Genomic DNA, 22,885 nt, shown 5'->3' with positions numbered 1-22,885 from the left:
TTCAACTAATCGATTGATATAGGTATGAACCTTCTACTCAAGGACGCTATTATACTTAGTCTATTTGGTACTAATACAAATAAGTATAATAACCAAACAAATGCCTTTATTAATATACTAGAATATGATACAATGAGTCCATACAATCATCAAATGATTGGCTCTAGGGCTCTAACTAACATGTAGTGCCCTTCTTATGGACTCATTGCCTCCAAAGCTCAAGGATCTAGGAAGCTTTTCAATTCCTTGTAAGATAGGAACAACACTTTTTAGTAAAGCTTTTTGTGATTTAAGAACTAGTGTTTGCCTCATTCCACTATTAATTTGTAATAAACTGGAACTCGGTAAACTAAAATTAACCACCATGATATTTTAACTTAATGATCATTCATGATAATACCCGCTTGGTAGCATTGAAAATGTGTCGATGGAAGTAGGGGATTGTATCACCCCTACTGATTTTGTTATACTAGACATGAAAGAGGACCCCAAGATTCCTATAATTCAGGGAAGACCCTTCCTCACCACTGTGGGAGTATAGATTGATGTTAAAAATTACAAACTATATTTAAAGATAGGTAAAGATAGGCTTGATTTTGATCTTCCAAAGTCCTCTAACCATGTATCTTCTCTTAAAAGTTTTTTCCATAGGTTGGACGAGGTCCAACAAGAACAAGGCTTGTTCCATCCCCATGGGAGGCTGCTGTTAGAGTGTATACTAAAAGCCTAGCTTTTGTAAACATTTATTTGTTGAAATAAAAGAATCACATTGGTCAATATCTACATTTATTTGTTAAATGTACTTGTTCAATTAATTTATATAGTAGATAACATGGAGTGTGGTGTCACACTCAGAAGATCATGTTGTCGGTTCTCTATAAATTATAAGCAGTTAATTGCGACTAAGATAGAAAGGAACAAACTATCAGAATAGTCGTAGTGTAATTAAGTATTAGTTTATCTTGACTAATAAATTACACTGATATACTTTAAGTGTATTGAGTAGGACCATTTAGGTATGTTCTTTTTGTACTGACTTAGTAAAAAAACTAAACCTTAGTTATTATGGAAGTGCGTGCTCTTAATCCTAATATAATAACAAGCACATATATTTAATATTTATTTCTTTGACTTATCAAAGGGTGAGGTTTAGCTCGATAAATCAATATGCCCGATAAGTTGGGAAATGATATTACTTATAGTGTGTGTTGTTGATTATAGAAGGAATCTGTGTCCTAGTTATCTAGGTTGAGAATGCCCCCAAGAGGAGCTCATAAGGATTGTCATGTTAAACCCTACAGGTAGACCTAGTCCGACATGATAATAAAGTTGAGTGGTACTACTCTTGGAACTAGATATTAATTAAGTGAGTTGTCAGTAACTTACTTAATTAGTGGGCATTCATAATCTTAAACACAGGGAAATTAACACACTCATGATAAGAAGGAGCCCATAATGTAATTTGGGATTGGTGCGGTAGTGCGGTAATAACTCTCTAGTGGAATGAGTTATTATCGATGAACTTGAGTTGTGTGTTCGGGGCGAGCACGGGATACTCAAGCTCATCGAAAGGCCAAAACAAATTTCTCCTCTAGGTCCCTGTCGTAGCATCATTATAGCCTCAAGTCCATCCAAATGTAAAGCTCTTCTTAGTGTCCAAGAAGGGGGCCGGACCATTGCTTGGTGACCAAGCAATGGCCGACCACATCCTCTTATAGGGGCCGGCCCTATTGCTTGGTGACCAAGCTTGTATGAGCCGGCCAAGATTAATTCAAATAGGAGGGGTGTTTTGAATTTTTAAAATCTTCTCTTTGTTGAAAACTATAAGTTTTAAAAGAGAGATTTTAATTTTTAAAACTTTCCTTATTTGAATTTGGCCACATGTTTTAATAGAGAGTTTTAAAAGTTTTAAAACTTTCATTTTTTAACCATCCTCATGGTTTAAGAAAAAAAGGGAGATAAGTTTTAAAATTAAAATTTTCTATCATCATGTTAAAAAATAAAATTTTATAAGAGAGTTTTTAAATTTAAAACATTGTTTTAATTTTTAGAAACTTTCCTTTTTTAACTCCTACTTTAGGAAAGAGAGCTTGTAAAATTTTATAAGAGTTTTTTCTCTTTTAAAATTTTTAAAAAAATTATTATTCCTTTCCTAAATATGGTGGCCGACCACCTTGCTTGGTGCCCAAGCAAGGGGTCGGCCAAGCTTAATCCTAAACCATATAGGATTGATCACAACCATTGATTGGTGATTTATTCAATCAAGAGGAAAGAAAAGGAAAAATAAAAAGGGAAAAGGAAAAACTCTTGGATGATTTTATTTTTTGTAAAAGGTTTTTCTTTATTTGCCTTGGGCAAGTAATATAAAAGAAGGGGTGAGGGGACTTCATGAGATACAACTCTTATTCCTTTGCTTGGAGACCTTTTGGTGGTCGACCCTCTCCCTTCTCCCTTTCCCTTTTCTCTCTTCTCCTTGGTGGCGGTGGTAGTCGAATTCTAGAAGAAGAGGAAGGACTCTTTTGGGTGGTGTTCATCTTGGAGGATCGTCGCCCACACGACATCCAAGGCGAGGCGAGGAATACGACAGAAGATCTCAAGGTCATTAGCTTACAAAGAGAAGGTATAACTAGTATTTTTCTTCCGCATCATACTAGTTATTTTTCTTTGATGAATTCTAAATACAAGAGGCAATTTGATCTAGTTTTTCGAAATAGTTTTTTTGAGTTTCTGTTTTCTTCTTTTTCGAATTTGTGATTCGATTGTTCTTTTTGGTTAACCTAGAGTTATTTAAGGAAATAAATATTAGCTTTCCTTAAAAGGCTTTGCCTAGGCGGTGGTGGTTGCTCCCATATCCAAGAAGGCCATGTGCCTTGCCATGCAGTCCTGGAAGCCAATTTTGAAAATTAATATTTATAGAATTAATAACTTAGGTAGATTTGAATCAATAGTGTTAAGTTCCGCTTGCGATTCAAATCTAAACCATTAAGAACAAATAAGTTAAATTTGGAATCAATGATGTTAAATTCCGTCTGCGATTCCTAATTTAACTTCTAAAGAACACAATAGGTTATTTAAGGAAAGGTTCGACACTTGTACAAAAATTTTTGTACAGTGGAACTGGTACGTTTTCTAGGACTAACTTACAGTTGCCAGATGTAGCACTTTGTCTGACAAGCAAGGAAGGAGGCCCCTGGGGGGGGGGGGTGAATCTCATTCATTTGAAATTTGTTCTTTTCGTAAAAGCATATCAAAGTAAATAGCAATCGAAAATAAAGAAAACCTTTATTTTTACTTAGTTCATAGTCCCGTGACTACTACTCCAAGTGAACTCATTGAGCAATCGACTAATAATAGTTCTTCCGGTCGACTAGTCAATGAAAATTCCTTCTTCACTGAGATATGATCTTCTATGTCATTAATATCATTTAATGGTTGGTTGACTAATCACCTTGATCGTAAATTGATCTATGTGTTTTCTAACTTTATCGAGATTGAATCTCTCCTACTGTGTTCACCAAATTAGGTTCAATCGATCAATACTTGTATTTGGTTGACCGATCCACCTAACTTTTGAGTTTGCTCTAGGTGGTCTAAACCTTGCCACATCAGCTAGGTTCGGTTGACTGAACCTTTTGTTCGATCAATTGATCCCTTCAGTTTCTGCAAAATAGAGTTTGTTTGATATTACAATAATGTTCCTACAAAATAGAGTTAGCATAGTATGAAATAGTGCATGAGTAAGAGAAGACAATAAGGCCTATCTTGATCTCAACTTGGAAACCTCTAGATTTCTTTAGTTGGATCAACGACCTAGAGTTTGTCCCTTCTCGGAACATGACGTCTCTGTCACTCTACTTCAATTGCTTATCTTAACCTACCTGCCAAACATTTGGTCCTCCAAAACCTATTTAGACTTTTTCTGCTCATTCTCTGATTGCCTAATCCACTATGACTTTTCCTGTAATATTAAAATAGTCAATATTAATAATAGTAATGCAAAATACTATGTTAAAACTAAATTTAGGTTTACCAAGATCCGCTGGTCCGATAAACCATGTGTAGTCAACCAAAAATCTTTCGATCAACCTTGCTTGGAGTTCACTCCTCCAAGACTTCTCGTTACCTAAGGTTACCTCCCCTTAGGGTTTTCACCTGACTTCACTCACCAGGACCTAGGGTTACACCCCTATAGGAATTTCACCTCCTTGCTTCACTCACCATGACCTAATGTTATCTCCCCCTAGGTTTTCACGACCTAGTTTCACTTACCAGGACTCAACATTAGATTAGCCTGCTTAGGATTCAATATCGGGTCTTCCAGACCTACCGAATCCTTCTACCATATGCCAGGTCCATTTTACCCATCTAGACTTCCTACCTAATTTTCACGATTTGTCGAGATTTTCCTTGCCTTGTCACGACTAGGACTTTCCTTGCCTAACCATAGTTAGGACTTCCCTTACCTAACCACAGTTAGGACTAGTCACTCGGTAGACTTCTCACCCTTGTTAGTCATTCGGTCAACCCTGACTTTACTAGACTTCATTAAACATATTATCAAACAAATATCAAAATCTTGGAGGTTGATTGTACCAACAAAATCCAACCCACCTAGGACTTGACTCTAAGTTGAGCTAGTTGGGATCGAGCTCAAGACCTTAAATGATCACTTCTTGGGAGACAACTCAAGGGTTCTTTTTTGTTTTCATTTTGTTTATATTTTGTTTCTTATTGAGCCTAATGGAATTCTATCTTTTTGTGTAGGTTAACCGGTCTCCACGAGATATCTATAGCATTTGCATGGGTGTGGAGCTATCGAGGGCAAATAAATGGAGGAACCAAGGGGAAAATGTAGTTTTTCATGTCCTAGCTGTGTCTCCTAAGACACGACATTGTTTACATTCCTGGGAGTTGTAATCTATCAGTCATGTCACTTGACATGGCCGTGTCTCCTTAATGGGAAGAGCTTATCTTCAGCAAAGCTCAATAATGTTCTGGCTGTGTCATTTGGCACGACAATGTGTGCAAATTTTGTCTAGACCATGTATTTGTAGACATAGTTGTGCCCCCTTGAAGTGAGGAGTTTAATCTTTGGTTGATAGCAACCTTTCCCTAGTTGTGTCATTTGACACGACCATATGAACTAACATTGTTTCGGTCATGTCACTTGACATGACCGTGCTTCTGCTGTATTCCTTCTCAAGTAAACACTCCTCTATATTGAAACTAATATAACCTTGGCTGTGTCATTTGACATAGCCATGTAATCACCAAACCAATAAAGCCAAGCCCAACCATGAATCGACCATGCATAAGGGCACATTCATGCCCTCCCATGATGGCCAACCCAATGATCTGGTCGTGTCTTGAGACACGACCGTGTGGTAAAAATTGACTCCCAAATAAATTAGCACACGAGAGTGTCTTCTTCTCATATGGCCATGCCGTCTCACCACATTCACCCATCTTCTCTTCTTCTTCTTCCTCCTTCCTCAAGCCCTTCCCATACACATCTCTCAACCCCCTTCAAAGATTTTTCTTTCCTCTCCTTGGACTTGGCTTCTTCTTTCATTATGTTGGGAGTTTCATCATCAACAAACAAAGGAAAAGGAAAATTAGAGTCCTCAAGAGAACCAAATGCATGCTTTAAAGGTATATATAACAACTTTGGAATCATTTTTATGAATGATGATAAAAATTGTAGACTTGATCGCTTGGTTAAACGTTCTATTTAACTACCAAATTATTTGATGTGAACACCTTGGATGTTTTGGGGTTCAAAGATGATATTATATGGCTTCTTGAGAGAATAGGATGGAAAAGCCTTATGTGCATGAAATACAAAACATCTCCTAGATTGGTTTAAGAGTTCTTAAGTTTCATTAATTTCAAAGATATTCATGGGGATGGGATAGTCACATTTTGATTATTTAATGATGATTACAAATGGACTCTTGGCAATTTTAATGCATGCATTGATTTTCCAAATAAAGAAACAATAGTTATACTTCCTGCTTTTAACTGTAATACTATATGGTCGGCAATTAGAGATAAATCTTGGTTCAATGCTTTCTCTAATGCCACTAATATCATTAACCCGATCTTTCATTACATTCATTTAGCTATGAGGAATATGATATTTGGAAGTGGTAATTGCGATGGAACGGTGTGAGAAATTAAACTATACTTTTTATAGGCTATGCTGGAGGGTATTCTGATTAACTTAGGGTTTTATTTCTTGAAATACCTTGTGAAGTTAGGAAAATCTGTAACGCCCGCCCCTCCTGCTAGTGGGGCGGGGTTACCTTGCTTGCTTACTTACATGGGGAAACATACATGCATATTATTATTTCCTTTTCTAAAGTAACACAGCGGAAGAATTCATTTATATATTTTTTTTTGAATGAAGTCACGATGTTATATTCTATCATAAACATGAATAAGTATCATGAAGTCATGCGAAACATTAACATAAATAAATATAAGCAGGTCTTTTATTTGTCTTAGCCGATCCACCACCACACACATCTCTTTGCCTCTCCTGCGGCTCCCCTAGTTCATCCATTCTTTGCCTTTATCTGCGGTACAAGGAAAGTAAGCTATAAGCACACAGGCTTAGTAAGATCCTTTCTTACTCACAAAAACGTATTTCATATCATAAGCATATAACAATGGAACCATAATCATCTAACATCATATCGTGCAGATAGAGCATCATAACATATCATCTCATAAAGAGCATCATGCTAAATCATGTCATATCTCATAAGAGCATCATGTCAGATAAATCATAAGAGCATATCATATCTGTTGGTTGCTACTCGGAAAACCTAGAGGTTCCACTGTACTAAAATTTTGTACAAAGGTCTGAACCTTTTCCTAGCTACCATGTGTTCTTTTAAATTTAATTTTGGATCGCCTGCGGAACTTAACACGTTTGATCCAAAACTTAATCTATTTGTTCTTTTAGGTTTGGATTTGGATCTCCTGCGGAACTTAACACGTTTGATCCAAATCACCTAAGTTATTAATTCCATTAAATATTAATTTCTAAAATTAGTTCCCAGTACTGACGTGGCGTGGCACATGACCTTCTTGGATATGGGAGCAACCACCACCGACTAGACAAAACCTTTTAAGGAAAGCTAATATTTAATTTCCTAAAATAACTTTAGATCAACCGAAAAGAACAATCAAATCACAAGGAAAAAAAAAACAAAAGAACACTATATCGAAAACAAATTCGAAACACTAGAATCGTATGCCTCTTGTATTTAGTATTATTTCCAAAAATAACTAGTATGATGCGGAAAGAAAAATTACTAGTTATACCTTTTAGAAAGACCTCTTGATCTTCTACCGTATTCCTCTTCTAACCTCGGACGTTGTGTGGGCAACGATCTTCCGAGATGAGAACCACCTAGGCACCTTCTTTCTTCTTCCTTCAAGTTTCGGCCAAACACAAGAACTTCCAAAGGATGAAGAATTTTCCACCAACCAAGCTCCAAGGGATGCATGCTTTCTCTCCTTCTTCTCCTTCCTTGATCCGGCCACCTCCTCCAAGCTCCAAGAGATGATAGATTTCGGCCACAACAAGAGGAGAGAAGAGAAAGGGAAGGGCCGGCCACCACACCAAGGAAAAGAGGGAGAAAAATAGAATAGAGTCCTTTTTCTTGAAGTCTCCTCTACCTCCTCTTTTATAATCCTTAGTCTTGGCAAATAAGGAAAATTTAATAAAAACTTTCTTAATTCTTTTGCCATTGAAAAATGAAAATTTATTTAATTAAAACAATTTTCTCTTTTTAAATTACAATGGTCGGCCACAATAGATAAAATCTCCAAGCAAATAAAATTTTAAACACCAATTAAAACTTCCTTATTTGCTTCCGGAAATTTATAAAATTTCTCCAATAATTTTTATCCCTTCATGATTGGTTTATAAAAAAAAGGAAATTTAATAAATTAAAATCTTTCTTTTAAACATGTGGATAAAAGGAAAGTTATCTCTAAAAATTAAAATCTCTTTTAATCTACAAATAAGGAAAGATATCAAATCTATTCTTAATCTTTTGTAGAAACTTATAAAAGAGAATATTTAATTTTAAACTCTCTTTTAAATCATGAACATGGTTAAAAAGGAAAGTTTTCTTAAAATTTAAAATCCTCCTTTAATCAACAAATAAGGAAAGATTTCAAATTTTAAACTCTCTTTTAAACATGTAGATGATTTTCAAATAAGGAAAGTTTTTACCAAAAATTAAAACCATCCTTTTAAACTACAAATAAGGAAAGAGATTAATCTCTTCTCTTAATCTTTTGTAGAAAGCAATAAAAGGAAATTTTTAATTTTTAAACTCTCTTTTAAAATCATGATATCCACATAAGAAATAATTTTAATAAAAATCCTTTTTAATATTCTAGTGGCCGGCAACCTAAGCTTGGGACCCAAGCTTTGGCCGGCCACCTATATGTCTCATCCAGTTGGTCTTGGCCAGCCCCATTGGATGGGTAAGAAGGTGGGTATGTGGTGGGCATAAATCTCTATATACTAGAGGCTACGATAGGGACCGAGAGGAGGAATTGGTTTTGGTCTCCTGATGAAATTAAGCATCCCGTGTTCGCCCCGAACACACAACTTAATTTCATCAATAATAATTCATTCCACTAAAGAACTATTATTGAACTACCGCACCAATCCCAAATTGCATTTTGGGCTCCTTCTTATTATGAGTGTGTCAGTCTCCCTGTGTTTAAGATAACAAATGTCCACTAATTAAGTAAGTTACTGACAACTCATTTAATTAATATCTAGCTCCAAGAGTAGTACCACTCAACTTCATCGTCATGTCGGACTAAGTCCACCTGTAGGGTTTAACATGACAATCCTTATGAGCTCCTCTTGGGGACATTCTCAACCTTGATTACTAGGACACAGTTTCCTTCTATAATCAACAACACACACTATAAATGATATCATTTTCCAACTTATCGGGCTTATTGATTTATCGAACTAAATCTCACCCATTGATAAATTAAAGAAATAAATATCAAATATATGTGCTTGTTATTATATTAGGATTAAGAGCACACACTTCCATAATAACTGAGGTCTTTGTTTCTTTATAAAGTCAGTATAAAAGAAACGACCTCTAATGGTCCTACTCAATACACTCTTAGTGTACTAGTATAATTATATAGTTAAGATAAACTAACACCTAATTACACTACGACCTTCAAATGGTTTGTTCCTTTCCATCATGGTCGTGAGCTACTGTTTATAATTTATAAGGTACTGATAACATGATCTTCTGTGTGTGACACCACACACCATGTTATCTACAATATAAATTAATTGAACAACTACATTTATCACAAATGTAGACATTTGACCAATGTGATTCTTATTTCTAGATAAATGTTTTATACCAAAAGCTAGGCTTTTAGTATACATCCTAACAATATCATAAAGAAATATCATGAGGTAACACATCATAAATAAAAGAGCATCATGTCATGTAAATCATAAGAGCATATCATATCATAAAGAAATATCAAGCAAGATGTCTTTTAAAACATGTGTCATGTCATGTGCAAGATGTCTTAAAACATATCATATAGTACTAGAACATAATATCATCATGAGGGCCTGGCTTGTACCACATACATACATAAATGCGCGCAATCCTTAGGACAGGGTAGCTAGCCCCAAACCTACTAGGGAACTAGGTCCGTACTACGACCGTCGACCAAGGGGTGTACTAAGGAGCCCATCCCTTTTTACTAGACCCGTTCATAGTGCGTCGGCCTAGGGGCGCTTATGGAGCCCACCCTTAGTACAAGCCATACAAAGTAAAATAACATATCATGATACATGTCATAACATAGCATATCATATCTTGTCATATCATAAAGAGTGCTTTTAGTCCCCAAGGGGAAGCAACTCTTAGGCCTTCACTTGTCATATCATAAAGAGTGCTCTTAATCCCAACAAAAAGGGAAGCAACTCTTAGGCCTTTGCTTGTCATATCATAAAACATGCATACTTGAGCACATAGCACATCATAAGAGACATTATCATGCATGGATCATAAGCATACATAAATGAACATAATGCTTGTCATATCATAAAGCATGCATAATTGAGCACATAGCACATCATAAGAGACATTATCATGCATGGATCATAAGCATACATAAATGAGCATAATGCTTGTCATATCATAAAGCATGCATACTTGAGCACATAGCACATCATAAGAGACATTATCATGCATGGATCTTAAGCATACACAAATGAGCATAATGCTTGTCATATCATAAAGCATGCATACTTGAGCACATAGCACATCATAACAGACATTATCATGCATGGATCATAAGCATACATAAATGAGCATAATGCTTGTCATATCATAAAGCATGCATACTTGAGCACATAGCACATCATAAGAGACATTATCATGCATGGATAATAAGCATACATAGATGAACACATCACCTATCATAGAGAAACATAATCATGCATGGGATCATTAACTAATATCTCTTAATTCATAACGTAGCATGTGAGGCACATAATGATTCATAATCGGATCTCAATCACCATATCCTCTAAGGAGGCTGAAACATTCAAAGTATTGCCCTAGGGTACAAGCAACATAAAACCATATGAACCCTAAATCAATTTCATAGCATTTATCATAAAGAACATCATGAGCATATTTAGTTAGATTCTAAGCTTCCTAGGTCTTTCAACCTAGTTGTGGCCGAAACAATGTAAGCATGAACCTAGGTTACAAGTGGCACAAAACATATGAACCCTAAACCAATTTCATATCATATACTTTAAGGAACATCATGAGTATGTTTTGTTTAGGTTCCAAGCTTCCTAGGTATTTAAATCTTGTTCTTGGCCGAATAGTAAGGAGCATGAAACTAAGTTTGAAACAACATACAAGCATGAGAATATCATGTTAACTTCATATCATATAATAAGGAAAGTCATGAGCATGTTAAATCAACTTTTAAACTTTCCTAGGCTCCTAATCCATCATGGCCGAAAGTTCACAGAGTATGAACCTAAACTCTAAACAACATACAAGCATATAATCTCTTGTTAGCTTCATATCATATCATAAGGGAAATCATAAGCATGTTAAACCAATTTTTAAGCTTCCCTAGGTCTGGAATTTTATCATGGCTGAAAGTTCATGAAGAGGAAATTTAAACTCTAAACAACATATAAGCATGAATATCAAGCTAACTTCATATCATATCATAAGGGAAGTCATAAGCATATTAAACCAATTTTTTAGGCTTCCCTAGGTCTTGATTCTATCATGGCCGAAAGTTCATGAAGAGGGAATTTAAACTCTAAACAACATACAAGCATGAATATCAAGCTAACTTCATATCATATCATAAGAGAGTTCATGAGCATGCTAGATTTAATTTTAAACTTCCTTGGACCTTAAAATTAATCATGGACGAAACATAAGGAGGCATGCATCTAGGTTTCAAGCAGCATTCAATCATGATAACCTTAAATTAGCTTTATATCATGTCATACGGAGAGTCATGAGCATGTTGGAGTAAGTCTTAAGATCTCCTAGGTTTTAATTCTCATTATGGCCAAAGCCCTAAGGTGCAACATATCAAGGTTCCAAACAACCTACAAGCATGAAACCCTAAGAAATCTTCCTACTCTTTTTCATAAGAAAAGTCATGATCATGGTAGACTAATTTTTGTAACCTCTCTTAGTAAATTTCTCTATCATGGCCGAACACTTCATGAGCATGTATTTAGTTTTTAAGAAACATACATGCATAAAAACACCAACTAATCTCTTATCATAGGGTACATATCATAAGGACATAGTGAGTGTAACGCCCGCCCTCCCTGCTAACCCTAAGGGACGAGGCTACGATACTCTACGTATAAATTTTTCTTTTTAAAACAGCGGAAGACTTAAAATAATTTTCATAGTTTTAATAAAACTTTTCTTTTAAATTTCTTTTGAACTATACTATCACATGGCATCAAAAATTCATAACATCAAATCCAGTGGAACCATAATGTCAAGCCACACATGTTTAGGTATCACAAGTCATAAAATACCAATGCATAGTTCTTTAAAGAAACTTTAAGTAGGTTCTTATTTATTTGGTTGCCTAGCCACTGCCACACACATCTTCGTTGTCCCTCCTGCTGCTCCTCTAACTCATCCAGCTTTTTTCCTTTATCTGTGGTACAAGGAAAGTAAGCTATGAGCACTCATGGCTTAGTAAGTTCCTTTCCTACTCACTAAAACCAACAATCAGCACATAATCAAGAATGCATCAACAAGTCATAATCTCAACTAATCATGGCATAACATAGCATTCTATTCAAGCATATCATGCATCATAATATAATCACAACTAGTCATAGCATATCAAGCATCACCATGGCCGAAACATATACATAGTGCATTGCATAAAACATAGCTAGACATGGCATAACAACAAGTATCATGGTATATCAAAGCATAGCCGAAACATGTATATCAAAGCATCATACTATGGCCGAAACATGTACATCAAGGCATCATCATATCCATGGCCGAAATCTATATATCATGCATCAACAAATCAATGGCCGAAACATGTCTATAAGGTATAGCATGAACATAACGTAATCATACCTTATCATGGCATATCATAATCAAGAGCATAACATGAAACATAACATAATCATAAGGTGTATGCAATATGATTTTGGAAAACATGTATCCAAAAAACATGTGTATGTCTCATGATCTTTTAAACCATTTTCTTTTACATATATACTTGAAAATAATCTCAACATAAGGGGGATCCCGGCTATGTACCACTTACATATTGCGCGCAACCTTGTAGGTCCAAGGTAGCAAGTCTTGAACCCTACGAGGCAAACATACTAGGCCCTTAGTCCTAGGGGCACTTAGGAGCCCATCCCTAACGAGGTCCTTAGTCCCCGGGGCGCTTATGGAGCCCACCCTTGGTACAAGCCACTCACATATAAAGTAAAGTACATGTCATACATATCATGTATCATAAAAGCATGCATCACTTAGGCACACATCATATCATAAAAGTATGCATCACTTAGGCATACATCATGTCATAAAAGTATGCATCACTTAGGCATACATCATATCATAAAGGTATGCATCACTTAGGCATACATCATGTCATAAAGGTATGCATCACTTAGGCATACATCATATCATAAAGGTATGCATCACTTAGGCATACATCATGTCATATCAATATGCATCACTTAGGCATAGATCATAAAAACATGCATATCTTAAGCATAAAGCATATCGTCAAGCATGCATGATTTAACCACATATCATATCATGAAAGCATGCATATTTTAAGCACTAAACATAGCATCAAGCATGCATAATTTAACCACATATCATAACATAAGCATGCATAATTTAAGCACAAAGCATATCATATCATAAAAGCATGCATATCATATCATAAGTCATAAATCACAAGCATACATATTAAGCATAAGGGTGTATCTTGTGATTATCCTATCATAGGAAACATGGTATCATATTTATCTTGGTTTTAAGCTTCCTAAACCCTTGTGGCCGAAACCCTTTAGAGCTCAATTTAGGTTAAACACAACATCCAAGCATGTGGCACCTAAATTATCATCATAACATTTTCATAGGAAGCATTATAAACATGATTAACTTAGTTTCTAAGTTCCTCAAGTCCCTAATTTCATATGGCCGAAACCTTAAGGTGTGAAACAAGGTTCCATATGACATAAAAGCATGGACAACTTTAAATCATATTTATAACATTTTTACCAAGGAACAAGGTAAACACATTTGACCCATTTGAATTAGTTCCTAAGTTCTTTAAGCCCTTAACATATGTCATGGCCGAAATTTAACAAGTTCTCATTAGGGCTACAAACAAGCATACAATCATGTGAACTTGGACTAACATTATGTATAAATTCATACAAGGCATCATCCAATAGTTATGGCCGAAACAAACCCTAGCATCATTTTAGGTCATAAAACAACATATAGTAATTGAACCTTGGCTTTCTACTTATCATATTTCATGTAGGTTGACATGAGCATATTTAATTTAAGTCCTAGGGTTTCTAGGGCATCTAAACCTTCATGGCCGAGACTCACAATGGTCCATTTAGATCATGGAAAAATTATACAAGTATGTGACAAAATCAATACATTATCCTATTTACTTAAGAAGTACTTTTAACACATTTGGTTTCATTTCTAAGGCCTCTAGGTCTTTTAAACCCTACTTGGCCGAAACTCACAGAATATAAACTTGCTTCAAATAGCCTAAAAGCATGAGAATTTATACAAGTTTCATAGCATGTATAAAGATAAGCATAATGAGTATACATATGAATTGTGTCTTAGGCTTTCTAGGTTTCTTTTTTCTCTTTTTCTTTTATTTTTTTCTCATGGCCGAAACCTACCATTCTTTAGCTAGGTTTTTAAGTGGCCTAAAGCATGAAAAACCTAAGTAAGTTTCATGGCAAAAGTTACTAAGAAACATATATACAAATTGGTTCATGAATAAGCTAGGACCCCTTGTGGTTATACATGTTATATGTCATCCACTAATTTTTCTACACCCTAACTAAGCATGAGGGCATTGAACAACTTTCATATCTAAACAGCACAGAGGTCTTGAGCATATTAAAATCTTGTTTAAGCTTTTCTAAGCTATCCATCTCATCATGGCCGAAAAACCCTAAGAAGGAGTTCATGGAATTCTAGCAATATTCAAGCATACAAATCCTTTAAGATCTTTGTATTCTATCACATGAGCATGGTTATTTAAATTTAAAAGTCTTTCTAACCCTAAACCCTTTCTTGGCCGAAACATATGAGTGGTTTTCTTTTAGTTTCAAATATCTTCTAAGGAAGAAACACTAATACATAACCCTTAATATTTCATAGGGAGAACCTTGTACTAGTTGGGTGAAACAATAAATTTCCCTAGCCTCTTAAGAATATTTTTGGCCAAAATTCTAGGGTTCAGTACTCCTCTGATCAAGCATCATATAGGTATAAAAGCATGAAGAAGAACCCCTTTACATAGCATAGAAAAATCTATCATGTAGTGAAGACTAGTTTAAACACCATTAGATTTTGGAAGCTCTTCTTGGCCGAATTTTCTCAAACTTGTTTCTAGGTTTTAAAATCTTCATAAAATCTGAAAAACACATAAAAGCCTTGTACCACAGGTGAGGGGAAGCTTACATCCTTTTTCGCTTGTGGATCTAAGGTATGGTGAAGAAGAAGTAGCCTCTTCTTCTAGTTCCTTTCCCTTGGTTCCTTTGCTAAGTCCTCCTTGTATCCTAGGCTTTCTTAGGGAAAAACTTGGCTTTGGGGCTGAAGATGGAGGAGAGGGGACTGTGGTGTTCTCAGTGAGGGAGAGGATGAATGAGAGAAAATGAGAGAAAAATAGTTTTCTCTTTTCTTGCTCCCGTTTATGTTAAGGGGGAAGAGGTAGCAAACTTAGTTTTTGCTTTCCTTCTCCCTTAGCCCTTTTTCTCTATTTTATTTTTATTTTTATTTGTTTATTTATCCTCATCATTCATGGTGAAATAAGGGGGAATGAATCCCCTTAATTAACTTCTTTTATTTTCAGCAAAATCAAAGAGGAAGAGGGAGAGGAAGGGAGGAAGGCAAGTTGCCTTTCTCTTGCTCTTTACTTGTTTCCTTTTGGCTAGCTTTTACTCTTACCTTTATCATGAGTTTCCCTCCTTTGCTATCAACATATTATTCCTATCCCAACTGGTTATTACCCATTAACTCTATGAAATATAATATAAGAGGTTCAAGGTTCAATCCTTGACCTCTCCCTATTTTTATTTCTTTTTATTTCCTTTTTGGTTCAACTCACTTCCTATTATTTTTCTAAGGCAAAATCCCACATTCATATATTTATCTTACAAGCTTAGTGGGTATTACAGTGAGCATGTTTAGTTTAGGTCTTAAGCCTTCCTAATCCTTTACTCATACTTTGGCCGAAAGTTCAAGAGCATGTATCTAAGTTTTAGGTAAGCATACAAGCATAAGAAACATTCACTAACTCCTATACTAGGGCACATATCATAAGAACATAGTGAACATGCTTAGTTAGGTTTTAAACTTCTCTAAATCCTTTGTTCAAGTTTTTGGCCGAAATCTCAAGAAGTGATTCTAGGTTTTTAAGAATTCTAACCCTATGGAAAACACGTAAACAACATGTACCACAGATGAGGGGATACTTACCACTCGTTGCTTGTTTTTCCTAAGGAAGATGGTACCCTTGTGAAGAGGAAGAAGAACTTCTCTTCTTAGTTCTCTCTTTTCTTCTCTTGCTTGTAAGGAGTAGATCTTGAGGACTCTTTCTTGTGAATTAGTTTTTCTTAGAAAGAAAAACCCTAGCTTGGATTTTCGGAAATGAGAGAGGGAGAGGTTTAGGTTTCGGTGGAGAAGGAAGAAGGAGAAGGAAGGAGGAGGAAGAAGAAGAAGGAAGAATTAACCAACTTTCTTTCCCTTTTCTTCTTTCATTCCTATTTATTCCCAATGAGAATGAAACATGTCCCCATTCATCCCCTTAACTCCTCTATCTCCTCACTCTCTTAATTCCCACGAAAATAGAGAAAAGAAGGAAGAAAAGCAACTTGTCTTTTGCTTGCTTCTTTTCTTAACCAAGATGAAGAGGAGGAAAGCTACTTGCTTTTCTCTTGTTCCTTTACTTAATTATATTCTTACTTTTAACTACCATTTCTATTCTTTTCTATTCATATATCATTCCTTAATCTAGTGGTTACCATACACCAATTTAACTTTATCATTTGTGGGAGGTTCAAGGTTCAAACTTTAACCTCTCTTTCTTTTTATTTCATTTTGGTTTCTATTTCCATTTCTCTTTTTCTTTTATTCTAAAAGGAAAAATCCCCATAGGTATAGCTTATCATTTCGTGGGTGTTATAGTACCCCATACCTCATAGAAAGTTCATCCTCGAACTTAAAATAGCTCTCGATACTTCCTTTCATATCGTCTTCTCGTTCCCAAGTGGCTTCTTTGAACCGTTGATTTTGCCACAGGACCTTTACTAAGTGTACTTCTTTGTTCCTCAGTCTTTTGACATCTCGATCTAATTTCTGAACTGGTTGGCTCTCATAAGTTAGGTCCTCTTGCACTTGTACTGTCCGTGGTTCGATCACTTGGTCCGTGCTCGAAATACATTTCTTTAGCATCGAAACGTGGAACACGTTGTGGATGGCTGACATCTCCTGAGGCAGCTCTATTTCATAAGCTACCTTGCCAATTCTTTTCAGAACTTGATATGGTCCCACATAGCGCGGGCTTAGCTTTCCCTTCTTACCAAACCTCATTACTCCTTTCATAGGCGCTACCTTGAGGAATACTGAGTCTCCGACACTAAATTCCAATGGCCTTCGTCGCTTATTCGGGTAATTCTTCTGTCGACTCTGAGCAGTTTCTATTCTTTGGCGGATGTTCTGTATAGCACGGGTGGTATTGTCGATGAATTCTGTTTGAAATCCCATCTCTTTCTTTTCACCACCTTCGTACCAACATATAGGGGATCTACATTTCCTCCCGTACAGAGCCTCGTAGGACTCCATTCCAATAGTAGCCTGGTAACTATTGTTGTAGGCGAATTCTGCTAAGCATAAATATCGGCACCAGCTCCCTTTGAAGTCTAAGGCGCAAGCCCGTAACATGTCTTCTAGTACTTGGTTCACCCTTTCTGTTTGTCCGTCAGTTTGAGGGTGGAAGGCAGTACTGAATAATAGCTTCGTGCCAAGAGCCTTCTGAACACATTGCCAAAAATGTGAAACAAAGCGACCATCCCTGTCAGAAATGATGGTCTTAGGAATCCCATGTAATCTAATAATTTCCTTGACATATAAGTGAGCCAGTTGCTCAATTGAATAAGTCATCTTGATTGCTAGAAAATGGGCGGATTTGGTTAATCTATCCACGATTACCCATATAGCGTCATAGCCGTTCGTTGTCTTAGGAAATCCTGAAATAAAGTCCATAGAGATATCTTCCCATTTCCATTCTGGAATTTGGATGGGCTGCAGTAATCCTCCAGGCCTTTGGTGTTCTGCTTTAACCCTCTGGCAGGTCAGGCAGGTACTGATGTACTGAGCCACATCTCTTTTCATACCGGACCACTAGAATTTCTTTTTCAGATCTTGGTACATTTTGGTGGATCCCGGATGCATTACATAGGGTGTTGCGTGGGCTTCTTCTAGCATCCTCTTTCGCAACTCTGGGTCGTCGGGAACACATTAACGATTCTTGAGGTATAATATTCCACTGTCAGCGATACGGAATCCGTCATTCTTTCCCTCTAATACTTCTTGCTTTATCCGCTGGATGCTTAGGTCACGAGTTTGCTTCTCCAATACATCATCGAACAGTGTCGGTGCTATAGTCAGGGTAGAGAGTTGTCCGGTCACGTCTTCAGCCCTGTAGCACCAATTTCCCCTAGTTTCCCCAATGAACTCGAATATCGATTCAGCTTCAGGTCGAAAAACTACCTTTCTTTTACGGCAATCGATTGAAGCGCCATACTTGCTCAGGAAGTCCATGCCCAATATACTGTCATAATCTTGCATGTCAAGTACTATCAGATCACAGTAGAGTTCTCTGTCTACGATTTTGATGGGTGCGGCTCGCAGCATATGAGTAGATGGCATTACTTCTCCCGAAGGTAGGGTTGTTAAGAATTTGCCATTTAAGGCTTGTGGTGGTATCTCTAACTTCTCTATGAAGGGTGTAGAGACAAACGAGTGTGTCGCTCCAGTATCAAATAACACATTAGCATACTGACTGAAAATAGGCAGCTGACCTGTGACAACTGTAGAGGCACTCGCCACATCATCTTTGGTAAGAGAGAAAACCCTAGCATTCGTCGTAGCTGGCGGGGCTTCCAATCTCCCTTGGCTAATCGGAGTTCCTTCAATGGCAGCTTGCATCTGGTGTAGCTGTGAGGGGGCACTCCTGTTCTGGTTATTCTGCTGGGATGGTGTCTGGGACTGGATAGGGCAGTCCCTGGCCATATGTCCTTCCTGTCCACAATTGTAACACTTTCTTGTACCCTTGTGACATACTCCGGAATGCTGCTTCCCACAAATGGTACACTAAGGGTATTTAGGTTGCTTATTTGCTGGTCCCCCTTTAGTGTTGTTCCATTGCTTCCTTTTTCCATTAGAATTTCCTTTCCAGCTTGTTTTGGTACCTTAAGGTTTCTATCCTCCTGTCTGTGCCTGATTCTTATTTTCATTCATTGCCTTCTGATAGTGTTCGGTGATTAAAGCACTGCTGACCAGCTCTTCTGTAGTTTGCGGTCTATTAATTCCGCCGGCCACATTTAATGCTATCTCGAGTCGGAGCATTTTCAACATCAGTCTAACCCTTTCTTTTTCCGTGCTGACCAACTCTGGGCAGAGGCGTGCAAGACGGTTGAAGCACTTCACTGCTTCATTCACTGATAAGTCACCTTGCCGGAACTCGGTGAACTCGTCGTAATGTCGGTTCGTTACTTGCATATGGAAGAATTCCTCGAAGAACTTTACCTCGAAGTCTGTCCAATTCATCTGATTAACTTGTCTCTTGGCCTTAACTCTTTCCCACCACATTCTTGCGTCACCAGAGAAGCAAAATTATATGCACTTGATCTTTTCTGGTACAGGCCAGTCCAGCAGTTCCACTATACTTTCCACTGTCTTGAACCAGGCCTGGGCGTCCCATGGTTCACAAGTACCCGAGAAGTTCTCTGGCTTCAGCCTTAGCCACTGTATCAAGTAGGTCTCCTGTCGGACCATTGGGGCAGGGGCTACCGGTGGTACTAGTGCAGCTATTGGTATGACGGGCACTGCATTCTGATTTGTTGGTGGGGTGACTAGATTTCCTTGTTGACCCATCAAAGCAGTGATCACTTGTTGTTGTTCTGTGATCTGACGCTGGAGATCTGTAACCACTTGGGTCAGATCTGGTGGAGTCATTGTCTCCTTTGTTCTGTTACTGCGTCTTCTAGCCATATCTATTTCCATAAATAACAATAAGGCTAGCATAAGTCTAGAGTTATCCCTACTTATATTCGTGCCTATTTAACATCACTTATCATACATAAAGGAAATCTATATCAGTCATACTTAGGTTCATAGATGCTAAAAACATCTCTTATCATGCATAACTAGAATAGAGTAAGTACAGAAAGTCTTACTTGGAGCGACAGGATGGAGGCTTGATGTGTGTGTAGCGGGAAGGCTAACCTGGCTCTGATACCAACTTGTAACGCCCGCCCCACCTGCTAGTGGGGCGGGATTACCTTGCTTGCTTATTTACAAGGGGAAACATACATGCATATTATTATTTCCTTTTCTAAAGTAACACAGCGGAAGAATTCATTTATATTTTTTTTAACGAAGTCACGATGTTATATTCTATCATAAACATGAATAAGTATCATGAAGTCATGCGAAACATTAACATAAATAAATATAAGCAGGTCTTTTATTTGTCTTAGCCGAGCCACCACCACACACATCTCTTTGCCTCTCTTGCGGCTCCCCTAGTTCATCCATTCTTTGCCTTTATCTGCGGTACAAGGAAAGTAAGCTATAAGTACACAGGCTTAGTAAGATCCTTTCCTATTCACAAAAATGTATTTCATATTATAAGCATATAACAATGGAACCATAATCATCTAACATCATATCGTGTAGACATAGCATCATAACATATCATCTCATAAAGAACATCATGCTAAATCATGCCATAACTCATAAGAGCATCATGTCATATAAATCATAAGAGCATATCATATCATAAAGAAATATCATGAGGTAACACATCATAAATAAAAGAGCATCATGTCATGTAAATCATAAGAGCATATCATATCATAAAGAAATATCATGCAAGATGTTTTTTAAAACATGTGTCATGTCATGTGCAAGATGTCTTAAAACATATCATATAGTACTAGAACATAATATCATCATGAGGGCCTGGCTTGTACCACATACATACATAAATGCGCGCAATCCCTAGGATAGGGTAGCTAGCCCCGAACCTGCTAGGGAACTAGGTCCGTACTACAACCGTCGACCAAGGGGTGTACTAAGGAGCCCATCCCTTTTTACTAGACCCGTTCATAGTGCGTCGGCCTAGGGGCGCTTATGGAGCCCACCCTTACTACAAGCCATACAAAGTAAAATAACATATCATGATACATGTCATAACATAGCATATCATATCTTGTCATATCATGAAGAGTGCTCTTAGTCCCCAAGGGGAAGCAACTCTTAGGCCTTCACTTGTCATATCATAAAGAGTGCTCTTAATCCCAACAAAAAGGGAAGCAACTCTTAGGCCTTTGCTTGTCATATCATAAAACATGCATACTTGAGCACATAGCACATCATAAGAGACATTATCATGCATGGATCATAAGCATACATAAATGAGCATAATGCTTGTCATATCATAAAGCATGCATAATTGAGCACATAGCACATCATAAGAGACATTATCATGCATGGATCATAAGCATACATAAATGAGCATAATGCTTGTCATATCATAAAGCATGCATACTTGAGCACATAGCACATCATAAGAGACATTATCATGCATGGATCTTAAGCATACACAAATGAGCATAATGCTTGTCATATCATAAAACATGCATACTTGAGCACATAGCACATTATAAGAGACATTATCATGCATGGATCATAAGCATACATAAATGAGCATAATGCTTGTCATATCATAAAGCATGCATACTTGAGCACATAGCACATCATAAGAGACATTATCATGCATGGATCATAAGCATATATAAATGAGCACATCACCTATTATAGAGAAACATAATCATGCATGGGATCATTAACTAACATCTCTTAATTCATAACGTAGCATGTGAGGCACATAATGATTCATAATCGGATCTCAAACACCATATCCTATAGGGAGGCCGAAACATTCAAAGTATTGCCCTAGGGTACAAGCAACATAAAAGCATATGAACCCTAAATCAATTTCATAGCATTTATCATAAAGAACATCATGATCATATTTAGTTAAGTTCTAAGCTTCCTAGGTCTTTCAACCTAGTTGTGGCCGAAACAATGTAAGCATGAACCTAGGTTACAAGTGGCACAAAACATAAGAACCCTAAACCAATTTCATATCATATACTTTAAGGAACATCATGAGTATGTTTTGTTTAGGTTCCAAGTTTCCTAGGTATTTAAATCTTGTTCTTGGCCGAATAGTAAGGAGCATGAAACTAAGTTCGAAACAACATACAAGCATGAGAATATCATGTTAACTTCATATCATATCATAAGGAAAGTCATGAGCATGTTAAATCAACTTTTAAACTTTCCTAGGCTCCTAATCCATCATGGCCGAAAGTTCACAGAGTATGAACCTAAACTCTAAACAACATACATGTATATAATCTCATGTTAGCTTCATATCATATCATAAGGGAAGTCATAAGCATGTTAAACCAATTTTTAAGCTTCCCTAGGTCTTGAATTCTATCATGGCCGAAAGTTCATGAAGAGGGAATTTAAACTCTAAACAACATACAAGCATGAATATCAAGCTAACTTCATATCATATCATAAGGGAAGTCATAAGCATATTAAACCAATTTTTTAGGCTTCCCTAGGTCTTGAATTCTATCATGGCCGAAAGTTCATGAAGAGGGAATTTAAACTCTAAACAACATACAAGCATGAATATCAAGCTAACTTCATATCATATCATAAGGGACTTCATGAGCATGCTAGATTTAATT

The sequence above is a fragment of the Zingiber officinale genome, chromosome 7A (genome assembly GCF_018446385.1).
Source record: "Zingiber officinale cultivar Zhangliang chromosome 7A, Zo_v1.1, whole genome shotgun sequence".
Lineage (NCBI taxonomy): Eukaryota > Viridiplantae > Streptophyta > Magnoliopsida > Zingiberales > Zingiberaceae > Zingiber > Zingiber officinale.
The sequence above is the reverse complement of the archived record's forward strand: the minus strand, read 5'-3'. Positions refer to the sequence as shown.